The sequence below is a fragment of the Homalodisca vitripennis genome, chromosome 3 (genome assembly GCF_021130785.1).
Source record: "Homalodisca vitripennis isolate AUS2020 chromosome 3, UT_GWSS_2.1, whole genome shotgun sequence".
NCBI lineage: Eukaryota > Metazoa > Arthropoda > Insecta > Hemiptera > Cicadellidae > Homalodisca > Homalodisca vitripennis.
This window is the reverse complement of record NC_060209.1, coordinates 113,764,899-113,778,175: the sequence shown is the minus strand read 5'-3', so window position 1 is coordinate 113,778,175 and position 13,277 is coordinate 113,764,899. Positions and strand designations below refer to the sequence as shown.

The 13,277-nt window shown below is 33.3% G+C and overlaps 1 pseudogene; it reads right to left on the bottom strand.

Moving 5' to 3' along the window:
- Window positions 1-340: 340 nt before the first annotated feature.
- On the bottom strand, window positions 341-2,121 carry LOC124358320 (annotated as a pseudogene).
- Window positions 2,122-13,277: the final 11,156 nt, after the last annotated feature.

Here is a 13,277-nt window from a genome sequence, read left to right as displayed (position 1 = left end):
CTCTCTTGAGTCGGACATCGTCGGTGAGGTGAGGATGGTGAGGCCTGATTAGGACCGTGGCTGCTGCTGATGGTGCCCCGAGAGACTTATATCATCAATCACTCTCAACACCTGTCGCTTGAAAAAGTTTTATTTGCGAATCACTTAATTCTTCTAATTCAGGAATCAAGCTGAGCAGGAACATCTTGATCCCCTGCTGTCGATCAATATCTGATTGGTATCGGCCTCAAGTTTTGATAGTAGCTTTGCCTTTTTTACCCTAAAGTACTCCGCTACCGTTTGGTCTGCTATGGTCGCAGCACTTTTGGATTTTCTCTTAGGGATTTGAGAAGTAGGCCTATTACTTGATGTTGAACTTGTGGATTGTATTTCCACGGCCTGTTGGGGATGATCTAAAATTGAGGGAGACATTTCTGGGGAAAAGTGGTCTACGTTCTGTAGGATCGATTTCCAACTGAATGGGGTCATCAATTTGGGTTTCAGAACCTTCATTTTCAGGAACTGTAGACTGGGTATTGCTGGGTGGTGGAGGCAAATTTCCCGGAGAGGGGGGAGTAACTGTTTTTATGAATGGCAGACAAAACTGCATGGCATTTTCCAAGTAGTATGCCTTTTTCTTCCCCGCAGAACCACTAGGGGAAAGGTTTCATTCTTCTCATAAAGGCGGTTCGTAGATTTCTCCACTTCTCTTTGCAATCTTGCACTGAAACAAAAACAGAGAAAATCTTATCAAAAAATAAAATCTTTTCTCTTTAGGTAAAACCTATTAAAATTTCATAATTTTAAATAGGTTTCACCTAACCTATGGTTTTTTCTGTTGCAGGTATTTGGGAACTGGTGAAACATTTGTGGCAGTGTCCCTTATATTTTGCAAGAGGTGAGAGTCCAGTTAGAAAAATTATCAAGGAAACCTCAGAAGCTATCTGGAACATACTGAGGATATTTACATGCCTGTTCCTACTCAAGATATGTTGAAACACATTGCTGATCGTTTTGAGCTGCTATGGAACTTTCCAAAATTGCATTGGAGCACTGGACGGTAAGCACATAAGATTGAAAAGTTTCCACATACTGGATCTGAAAACTTCAATTACAAGAACTTCCACTCAACTGTACTTTTGGCATGTTGTGATGCCGATGGGCTCTTTACAATTATTGAGCCAGGTTATGCTGGGCGTAACAGTGATGGAGGCATTTTCAAAGCAAGCTCAATGAAACTCTGGATGACGCATGATGATAATACCCCCTTTCTAATCACCTTTTCCAGGTAAAACACTGGACAATGTTAAACGGGATATTTAACTACAGATTGAGCCGAGGAAGGAAAAACCATTGAATGTGTGTTTTGGAATGGCAGCAGAAAAGTTTGCAGTCTTAAACGGGCCAATACGATGTCGTGATTCTTCAACAGTAAATAGCATAGTGAGATCAGCTTTGCATCCTACATAACTTTGTTCGAAAGCAGGAAGGAGCTGAGTACAGGCCTCAAGACATATCTCAACGTGAAAATCTACCTCAACGTCCGACCGGTATTGAAACAAGAGACTTGGTGGTAAACGATGGATCATCAGCAATTGCTCTGAGGAATTATCTGGCCAATCATTTCCTTTCTGCGAGTTTTACCGTGGCAGTGGAAAGCAGCAGTGTAACTACCCTAACTTAAGCTAAAATTACAAAAACTATACAATAGATTTGTGATGGATACAAACAAATTAACGAAAAATGTGGTTATTTATAAACTGATGGTATGATTATCACTTTAGTAATGTTATTAGGTTACTAATTTAATTTATGAAGATTACTGTAAGATTGAACGTAAAACATTCATCCGCTCAAAAATTATTGTGCCTGTAAAAATTGAACGTAAAAACATTCATCCGTTCAAAAATTATTGTGCCTAACACCGATTTGTACTCAAATTGAATCTAATAAGTAACAATTTCGCTGAAAAAAATAAAATAAAACATTTTCTTACCTGTCATATTTACTTCAGCGGCCACTTCTTTCCATGCTTTCTCCGATACATCTTTCCGTGCATAGTCTGGGAGTTTGTAATTGTTAAAGTGCTTCATGCTTCTCCACTGCTCCAACTAGCTTAATGTTTAGTTCTTGGTCACCCATAGTGAAATTAACAATATGCGGCGTCAAAACACCAACAAAACACCCCGTGATCACGTGTGACTGAAGTCTGCAACGCAACTGCAACCGCGGGCCCACGGTTGCAAGCGACTGGTTTCAGACTGGTTTGAGATCATCAAAAAACCGGTCGCGCCGTGTGTGCGTCTCCCCAATCCAATACATTGCCGAGGTCACCAAAAAGTTGCGCGCCAAAAACTGGTTTGCAACTGTAGTTGACAAAGCAGTTGCTCTGTGTGCGCTGGGCCTTAGGCGAGGCGTATGCGGTATTGCATACTATTGTATTTTGCTACTGACTTCACATTGAGTAAACATGTCTGCCTGCCCGCAGTAGAAACCGTTCGCAACTTAGCAGTTTACATTACAGTCTTACAGTTGGGTGATAATACATATTTGTCATTTCTGATACTTCATGTATGGTTACGTTTTGTTTGAAACTAATAAAACAAAGTGTGCAATTGAATACTAATTTCTGTTAGTAAAATACCCTTTTTAGTGATGTTATTATTTTTTTTCAATTAGTTAAGAAAAGTCTGTTTCACCCCTTTTATATTATCCATGTGCTCAGGTGATTAAAAAAAGGTATTTTAAGTAAGGGAATTTCATAACATTTTACCAGTCATTCATCTGCATGTCACATAAAAAGAACATTGGTGAAAAACAACCACTTTTAATAATCGTTATGTTTGCTTTATATACCGGGTCATCCAGATCATTGAAACGTTTTTCAACTGAATCAAATTAAAATATAAAAAAAGTTTGAGTTTGAAGTGTTATTGTTTTTATTAAACTAAAGTACGTCCATAAAATGAAAGTGTTTAGTTTTTAAATTGTTAATATAAGAAATATACTTTATTTTAATAGTACAGTATATGTATCTAAACATTGCGTTTAAATGTTTCTTACAATTGAATTGTCTCAAAGTGTGGGTGACAGTTTTGAAAAAAAATATATTTTCAGAAAAAAACAATTTTTAATCTCGTTTCTTAAATTTTGCAGTAGTTTAATACAGTTTTACTACTTAAAAATAAAGAAAGGGATAGAGTTACATAATAACATAAAAATGTAAAGAATATAAACATGAACAAGGATTTAATTGTAGGATCAAAATTAATTATTAATTAATGTTTAAGACATTTAGTACTTTTATATTGTATACAAGTTAATACATTAAAATTTTGAGTAATTAATGAATTTTACTTTTTGGAACAAGTTTGTAACTGATATTATTTTCTAGCTCATCTCTTAAAAAGTACAACAGTTTTGTAGTCAAATGTTTCAATCATTAATCTTAAGAAAAGTAAATCCCTTATTTTAAAACATTTTCTTTGCCTTTTTGAAAAACGGTATGCTGCATAACTTACATTTTCATCTTAAATAATTGGGATGGAATTACGTATACACAATAAATAGCATTTAGAACTTCTTTGAGTTTGTTTTGGACACAATCATAAACATTACTTTACGATACTTGGGTGCGTTTTAGTGTAATGTTTATTAATATTGAATATATATTAGGCTTTAGATAATACAGTAGTTAATATTTGAGAATCAATATTCTTGGATTTTTTCATAAATAAACGCAGTGATTAGGAAATTTGTAAAATATCGATCAGGAAATAAAGCAGGGGATTCATAAAACAGTACGTTCAGACTGTGCGGGATTCCTGGAGTGTAAAGACATATATCACTGAAATGTCCCAGTATTCAATAACTTAGGACATATGGCTTTGGGCTCAACCATTATGGGACTCTGTCTTTGGTTGTTCTCGTAGCATCGCAATTTCACAAAATACCACAAAATTGAATAAATTCTAAATACAGTAAGTTTAGATTTGATGTCACAGTTCTTGCTTAATTCATATTATATTTTATTTTAAAAATTTCCAAATATAGGAAGAATGCTTAACTTACAACAAAAAATACCTCACAATGAGAAAAACGATTTTCAGGCATCTATTTAAATGTTGAAATTTCAGATTTAAAAAAAAATCTTGATAGTTTTATTATATCTTGATAGTATAAGTTGAATTTAAAGGAAAATTAATTATACTTGAATACATTTTGAGTCGTTGAATAATGTCCAGTTTTTATTGAGATACTGACATAAATTCTTGAATTAACAGTTTCACAACAGGAAATACATGTTTTGGGGTCATAGTTTTTCTCCAGTGTTGCGTTTATATAAAGATTTATAACATGACGCCCACTTTATTATTTAGTCACTTTATGTCATATAATAATGATTAAACAAAGATCTTTGGTGCATACTTCGATTATCAACAGATTCAGTGTAGAACAATAACGAGCGTTATAGCCACTGTATGTGATCCTGCCCTTGTAACTATCCCACTTGTCTGCAGGCTCCACGCTGATAGTCCTAAATTGAACTTAAAGCCGATTATCTGAAACATTCAGAGCTTCACAATACTTCATACCACTATAACTTCCACTACCACTCCATAACTTATTAATAACACAACATAATAAAATTTTTGATTGCACAGCCCATTTTGATATTGCTCAGTGAAGATTTTTATGATTATTGCGTTGTTCATCTTATATCATAATTTTGAACACCGCGTCGAAAAGCTTGTAAAATCTGGACAAATTTTGTAAAATGAAATAATAATATATAAGTTCTTTGTTGATGACTGATATGTTTCAGTAAATTATTGCTGGAGTTTATTTGACGTTGGTTTTGGTTTAAAAATTGAGTATATAGTATATATAGAATATTGTTTATATGTTAAATATTGGAAAGGAAATATTTATTTAATTATATATATATATATATATATATATATATATAAAATATGTAAAAGGAGTTGTATATATATATATATATATATATATATATATAAAACGAATATTGTGTATATATAAACAAATATTGTGTATATGTTGAATATTGGACTGAAACTGTTCGTCCAGCAGCAGATATTGGTCTTTTAATTGAAAATTAAGTTACTTTTTAGTCTGTTATTATGAAAAAGTTTTTGTAAATTCATTGGAAGTTTTATATAAAAATAAGTTTTTATTATTATATAAATAAGTTTAACGTACCACAACAAACCATTCTCAAATTAAAAATAGTCAAGTGAAAAACAAAATGGCGGCTATTCAGTTAATTCTTGAGTTTTGGAAGGTTTGAAAATGATAATTTAGTTTAACTTTGGCCCAAGAATAATACCTGAAAATATTAGTAGAGAGTTCTGGGACACCCTGTATATATGTGTCCGTGTGATCTACCGTTTCACTTGGAACTGCATATGTGGAATATCCTGTAATAATAAAAATGAAAGAATGTAGAAGTTTTATGTATAACATTTTGCTAATAAACTAAAAAATATATGTTGCTTTTATGTGAAATGTGATCTTCGACCATTACATATTTGTCCTACAATTTTTTGTATTAATTTCCTTTCTAATCTATCCCCTTCACGTACCGTTGTAACAATTGTCTATTGCGGTATTGCTTTGCATTTGTTTTTATTAAATTGTTTACTTCAATCCTGACACTGTCTTGAAATTGAAACCTACTAAAAACTGGCACACTGTAATAAACTCATGAAACCCCACGTATTATAAAAGTACGTTTTTATGAGTTCTTTTAGTTAAGATTTTAATGGCAGAGTGCATGTTTAATGGCCCAGCTGCGTTAATTGAACCGTGATGTGCAGTGAGCAAGGCGACATTATTAGCAGTAAACAGTGGGGTAGTAAAGGGTAATAACGGTGAGGTGGAGCGGAGAGGTACATCTGGGCTTAGTGTTACAGGCTACAGTTACAGCCCCATAAACTCTGTCCACCACAGAAAAATGGGAGCGTCTTCTTTCCCTTGTATTTAGTGTTCTAGTAAAATACGGTTCTACCTTTAAAGTTGTGAAGATAATACAACAATGGCTTGTATTATCGCCCTATGTCTGTGTCGCATACATAATAGAAGTGTAAATTTAACAATATTTATATATTATAAATATAGTGTATGTATTAATGTGAATAAAATATTCAAAATTATTACACCGAACCCCGTACTTACAAAGATCACTCATGGTTGGTTTTTAATGAGGGCAATCTAGTAGCTCAATAGGCTCATGCTCGTTTAAGAATTATGCTGTGTAATTAAAAAGGTAGGAGTCAATTTCTTTCAATTTTATAATAGAGAAGATCTGAATAGTCAGAAAAGAGATTGTTACAACCCCCATGTAAACAGAAGAGGAAACCTACCACGCTACTGACTTCTCTGACGCTCAGCCAAATCCCAAGGTTAAATATCCGTCATCGTTGACTTATTCTTGTCTTTGTAGAAATGCGTTTTCATTCAAAAAGGCTATGCATATTACTCGAAATACCTTAACGCATGATACATTTATATATTTGTTCATATTATCGTTTACCTAATAATAATATTCACAGTAAGTTAATGAATTATGATGTTGTACGTATTGGGATAGTTAGGTATATCTGTTATTTCGCCTGTTCAAATGCCTTATGATTGTACTCAGTTTGCTTATTAGTTTATAAACGAGTTTCTGGTCGATATTATGGTTACTTGTAGGACCAATGTAAAAATGTTCGCTAACGCTCAGCCAAATCCCATAGAAGGATCACAGCCGAATATCACTATCATTCAACTATTTGGTACCTGTATAGAAATCATGATTCTTGCAAAATTTAAAGTCTATATGTCGGTTTATTCTCAAGGTATTGTGCGCACAGGCAGATAGACAGAAATAATGTTTTTCTACCTTCTCTAGTGATAAGTTTCGCTGATATGTAATATAATTGTATTAACTAATTGTTGTGATGCTAGTTTCAGAATCTGGCATTTATTGTTTTATTTACGCCTTTGTGGATGTTTTGAAATAGATATCCCCAAAACTGCCTAAGTAATACTATTAACAAATAAATCAATTAAACAGAGTATGTACCCGACGAAAATCTGAACTGACTGTAATGTATTTCCCAAATTATTGGAAATTGACTAATCGTTCAAAATGTTCCGTTTTTCTTGCATATTATTGTAGAAGGTTGTGTTTGTGCCCATGAAAAAGACACATAATTTATGAGGCTGACTGGCATATCCTGACTAATTTAACATAACTAACTGTATCGTTGCTGCCATTCAACCTCTTGACCCCAAAATCAATACAGTATGTTTATTCCTTGGACTAAAATGAACCTACCAAGTTTCAAGTCACTAGGGTATTTCTATCAAGAGTGATCTACAAATCTCTCGTCAGCCACAGTACAAACTATATTGCTAGTACTGAAGGACCACATCTTTCGTAGGATATGTTTGAATTTTTAGGTTTTTTTTAGTTATCCTGGTCTGATAAAACAGGAACAGTGTCTTTGAAGGGAAAAGAGAGAGAGAGAGGAATTATTTAACAAACATATAAAAGAATGTAATTATTCTTTACTTTACATTTATCACCTAAATGTATTTCTGTTCTGTTTTATGTTCGATATTAGATTGACGTGTCCATCAAATACGCAATGCAACTGAACTAGGCTTACGTTACTATTTAGTACAGCTATAAATAATTAACAATATTACTATAAAACTGTCATGACATTTTCTGTAACTATTGTACTGCAGATCTTCTATTGCAAGCTTAACAAAACTTAGCTGTTTACTTAAAATAAATTTTAATATGATAATAAGTTTGAGGAGGAGACTATTGCAACTGGTCTCTCAGTCAGAAGTAGAGTATCAACTACAACAATGGAATGAGCAAGACGTGTCAGCCGACTGAGATACACCGTGTAGGAGACGTTGATAGAAGATGGAACCGTATAAATAGAGACAGGATGTCTTTAGTTTGGATCATCCATCTGCTACGTTAGACAATAGCAAGTCCCGGTACCGGACTATAATTAGCGACATTCCGCCGGGAACAATCCTCATGTTTTGGGTGAGAAATTAGCCGGCACGGAAATAGTGGCAGAAGAGCGCAGGCGGATGCTAGTGACACGTCGGGATATATTGCCCGCTGTTAGTCCCAGAATTTGTTGTGCCAAGGACTGAAAGAGTCGCGGGTGCGAGGGTGGAAATCCTGCCAACAACCCTGTCTGGCAGACTGCACCCCCAGGGTCATGGTGTGGGTTATTTACATCCTTTTGTGTAGAGGATGATATATATGTAGGTTTTCATATAAGAGGCATAGATATCCAAGTCATAAGCTCATGTAAAGGAAAAAAAATAAGATATGTAATCGGAAAAAATATTAGGAACATTGTAATTAATTAATCGTAAGGCAGTACAATAATGTTGACGTAAAAATCTAAATAAATAGAATCCCTTGTTTCCAATCTACTAGACATAGAACTGAGTCAACAGTATCCGGTTGGTAGAGACATAGAGAGGATATAAACAAATGAGTAACATCTTAAAACCGTTGGTGAGAGTTTTACATGTTTAATTTTATGTCTGGATACAGATTACGTAAATAACAGGCTGTTATAAAACAGTGATCTTGCACTAGTAAATATCACTTAGTTTCTAACTTAAAGGGATACATTGTCTAACCTATTAAATTTAGTTTTAAAGTAAAACATATTAAAACTATTCATTATCAATTTATAATACCTACTCATAAAAAGATTTTGTCTTAAAACATATTCAGTACATGTGTGTTAAAAAAAGCAGTACCTACTTATAGTGGTGATAAAATCAACTTTTGGAACAAAATTAAAATACCAAACACTTGCACACAGAAAAATGTATTGCAATAATTACAGAAAAATCGCAAACTCGTAACATTAGCAATTGAGTGAAGTATTGTTTGGAGTCAACTTGCGTCACGGGCAGGGATATACATTTACTTGATCAGGACAACAATACAAAAGCTACTACGAAATTGCCTTGAAGTGGTATTTTATACTATATTATAAAGTAGATTTTTTTTGACTGATGTAAAGTTCTGAGGCCTACGTATGTATATATTTTATTGATCGTTAAAGAATGTAAATTCTACTGAGTCACCGGAAATACCTTTCATTCAAAGCACATTACAGTGACCGGAAGTAGATGCTTTTAACTTAAGTAGGCTTTTCAGATGTACATATGGATATACTCGTTTGTTTGTAGCAGCAAGGTTAATTTTCTCCAACGTCGTCTGGAATATTAATTTGAACCAGACGTTTTCCTAAAATAAAGGCCAGTTAAAATTTTGTTTCACTTTTGGATTTCTTAACAATGAGCAGAGAAATAATATGTATGTTTCATATGAATTCTTTCGATTACAAATTTGCATATGGCTCTATCATATTACATTATAAATATTTCATTAGGAGGTTGGGATAGCTTCCAGTAACTCGTAATTATATTTATCTTAGGAGTGTTTATTACGCTATATAAGAAATGGAGGCATATGAAGATTCTGTTATCTAATAGAAAATTGCGAGCAACGCCGCTGGTAAATTCTAGTTATTTTGTAGTGTTTTTGATGATTTTATTGATAATTTTGTTTGTAATTATTTTTTGAAAATCGGCTTTTAACGATTTTCGAGTACCGTATATGATCTTTTATGAAAACGTAAAAAATTAAATTTAGTACATAATAGTTGCTATTAAGTGTTGCAAATAAAATAGTAGAACAAATATTTTTGAATTATATTTATTATTCTTATAACTTTTTTGTGAAAATAAAGTAGGAAAATTTTGAAAGTGTGCAATATACATATACATATACGATATTACATTATTTATGTTTTAATAATTATAATTACATTTCAACAACAAAATTCAATAGAGGTAATGATCCAACTTCTTGGGTGAAGTGGGGCGAAAGTTCACACATCTTGGTTGGCAAACAAAAGCTATTTTGACGTTTACGAGGTAATCGCTCAGTTTTATATAACTCACCCGCTCTTGTCTTCCTCATATCGACACGTAAACTTTTATTTAGTAACATAAAAAGTTATCATTACTTGTAAAAAGCACGTCTGTAGTTGGAGGTGATTATTTTCAGTGAGGAAGGGTGGTATTCATCTCTTTTTAGTTCAATTAGTATTTGTTTGTTGAAGTCGACCTGTTAGATTTAAAATCATAGACCAGATATCTAGTGGAGTAAAATAAAGTTCAAATAATGCACCCTGAACCTAAAAAGTATTCAGCTTGGATATACCAATTGTTGCATATTATCAGAGTATATAGACCTAGTGGCTTACTAAAACATCTTTAAGAGGTGTTTTATATATTTAAAGGGAAAATTTAGAAAACCATTATTTTAGCGTAATCATTTTTTCGATTAATTATATTTCCGTCACTATGTATGTTTAACAGGCAATATCGACATAGTCGTCTTTCATAAACGCTTTACTGAAGCATTGTTGTGTTCCGGAAGAAGAAGATTTAAAAATAGAAGTCGCTTTATATTTATGAACAAGGTGGGAATACGCCACAGCACGTGTGTCGCGCAACAGGCTTCACTGGGGTTGCATGCATAATTTCTAGTCTATAGCTACATGAGTTACTGTGCCACGAGTTAAAGTATCTAATGGTGGTTTTAAGTTCGTTTACACACTTATTTATTCTGTTATTTTCTCGTTGCCATTATGTTTTAATCCATAAAGCAAATTTTTCATTACAGTTTAGTCAAATCCCATGAAGTACTGTGGACCACCATCGAACTCGGTGCTGTCTTCATAGGGATGAACCTTGTTATAAAGTTTCAAGTATATATAAAAATATTTCGTACTTATTATCGATATCTTGTGGAAGAACAGGCAGACAGACAGAGAGAAATGATTTTTTGCCTCGAAGGATAGCCTTCGCTGATGTTCAGCCAATAATATTCCTGTATATTTTAACATTTATACAAATGAATAAGTAACATATGAATGTTCATTTTGAAATTTCCAAAGTAGATTAAAATAGTATTCAACAAATGTAATCCGCCTTAAAAGAGTGCCTGATAGCAAAAAAGGGTATACAGCAGATAACGGAAAACTCAAATATAGTAAAAACGTCCGTCGTGGAACGCCCTCAATAATGTTATTAGTCAGGCCTAAGTGACACTGAGCTTCCAGACTTGGTGACGAGGGGTTCCTCCGGTTTTATCGGCCTTTATTGGAAAACATTCTTTACTCCACGTATATTACAGTAGGGAGGGAAACTCTAAAGCTGCCTCATTATCATATTAATGAGTAATCTGCCAGAAAACCTGTGGAAAGGATGCCGAGACTATCTTCGTGCTTGCGTTTTATCATTTTAATGCCTTCACTTGAATAATGAGGTGATAAAATGTGGATTTAATGCAGAATATAAAATTTCCATACGTAAAATGTTTACAAATTAAAATATTAAAGTAGTAAATATGTGTAACGCAAAAGTGTTTGGAGTATTCAAATTAAAATAATTTTAAAACAGTACTAATTTAAAATAATAAATTTTAGAAGGTTTTCTTTTCCATTGAATTTAGAGACGTTTTATCAATAGTAAATAAAATAAATAAAATACAACTATTTTACAAATAGATATAGAATTTTGGAATGTCTCTACAATTTATCCTACTAAATAACCTTAAAAGAGTATACAGGTGAGGTATTCCTCATTAACGAAAATCCCAATATGGTTTTTATTAGCAAGGATGTGGTATTATCCGGTTATAGTACAGTTAATTGTTAATGTTAATGATTTATTAACAGTCATGAACATTGGAAATGGTTGAACACCCTGGAATCGTCTCAAGCTGAACCGCCACAAAAATAAATCAGCGCCCAATACAGTCTGGACCGTAAAAGTGTCACTAGCACCAAGTTTATGAACCGAGCACCCTTTCACCTCGATATGTCGACTTCCCTGCAACCGATCTGGGGGCGGGGGATGAAAGGTAAGCGTTCGTTTAAAGATTCTGGGGTTCCTTTAGCAGAAGATTTACGCACTTCAGATACCTGGCATCAACTTGACATTTATTTCTATATATCGGTATAAGTTACTTTTTTAAATTTCTCAAGTTTCAAGGAAGCATAAATACAGAAGATATTGATTTAGTAGAACAAGTATAGTTCTAGAGTATATATAACACCAAAGGGTTCGTAAAACTGCAAAAATAAGCCAATAAAGTACTGGTTGTGGATCTAATTCCGGTTTAGCTCCAGCAGAATTACAATTAAAACTGGCGTAAGTAGTCATTGTATGGAACTGATGTTTCCTTAGTAAATTCCTAAATGTTTTACTATACGAAATTTGTTTTCTAATGAAAACAAGAGACTGTGATTACATGTGAGGTCACAATATAATATGATAAGGCTCTGGTGCGTCGCCCTATACAACAGTTAAGTCTTTCTGTATTTCTATAAAATCCATAGATGACGTGGCGAATGGTAAAAGCATCAAGATCTCATAAATTTGAGAAGGAATAATGTTTTCATCAACTTATAACTGGCTAGAGAGGGAGTTTCATAGGCTCCAAGTAAAAACGTACTATTCGCTTAAATAACCAAGTGATTAATATTTACCGATTAATTTATATAAAGTAATCTGTTGGTTATTCGCGGAGCGTTACTGAAACCTTTCACTGCAGTGGGTGAAAAATGACATTTATGAGTCTGTCTTTCCACACAATAGGTCAATAACTATCAAACAGATAAACTTGAAATCTGGCAAAAAATTTCATTTCTATATAGGAATCATCGAGTTCAATGATGTTACATGTTATTCCATGGGATTAAGCTGAATGTTAGCAACCATTTTCACATTGGTCATATGGGTAACTGAGATGGTAACGAAAACGTTGAATAAAAAGTGATAATATTTTAACATGTTGCTAACTACTATCTGCATGATATCAAGAGAAAGGTCTGATACATTAGTAGATTTTATAAACACTAAAAAATGTATGCATAGAATCAATGAGTTCAATGATGATGTATATACACCCATGGGATTTGGCTGAGTGTAACTGAAACATATCACTAAGTAGGTGGGCATAACTTCTATTCTGTCCACCTGAGGCTATAAAATTGTATTTTCTGTATGATTGTCTGTCTATCCGAAGGACATCTAGAGAATGAAATGAGCTATAGATTTGAAATGTTGCATACAATTTTGACAAAGCCCTTTACGCAACACGTGATGTAGTGTACTTCTACTTTTTTACTAAATAACATTTGCCAAGAAATATGTTTTAC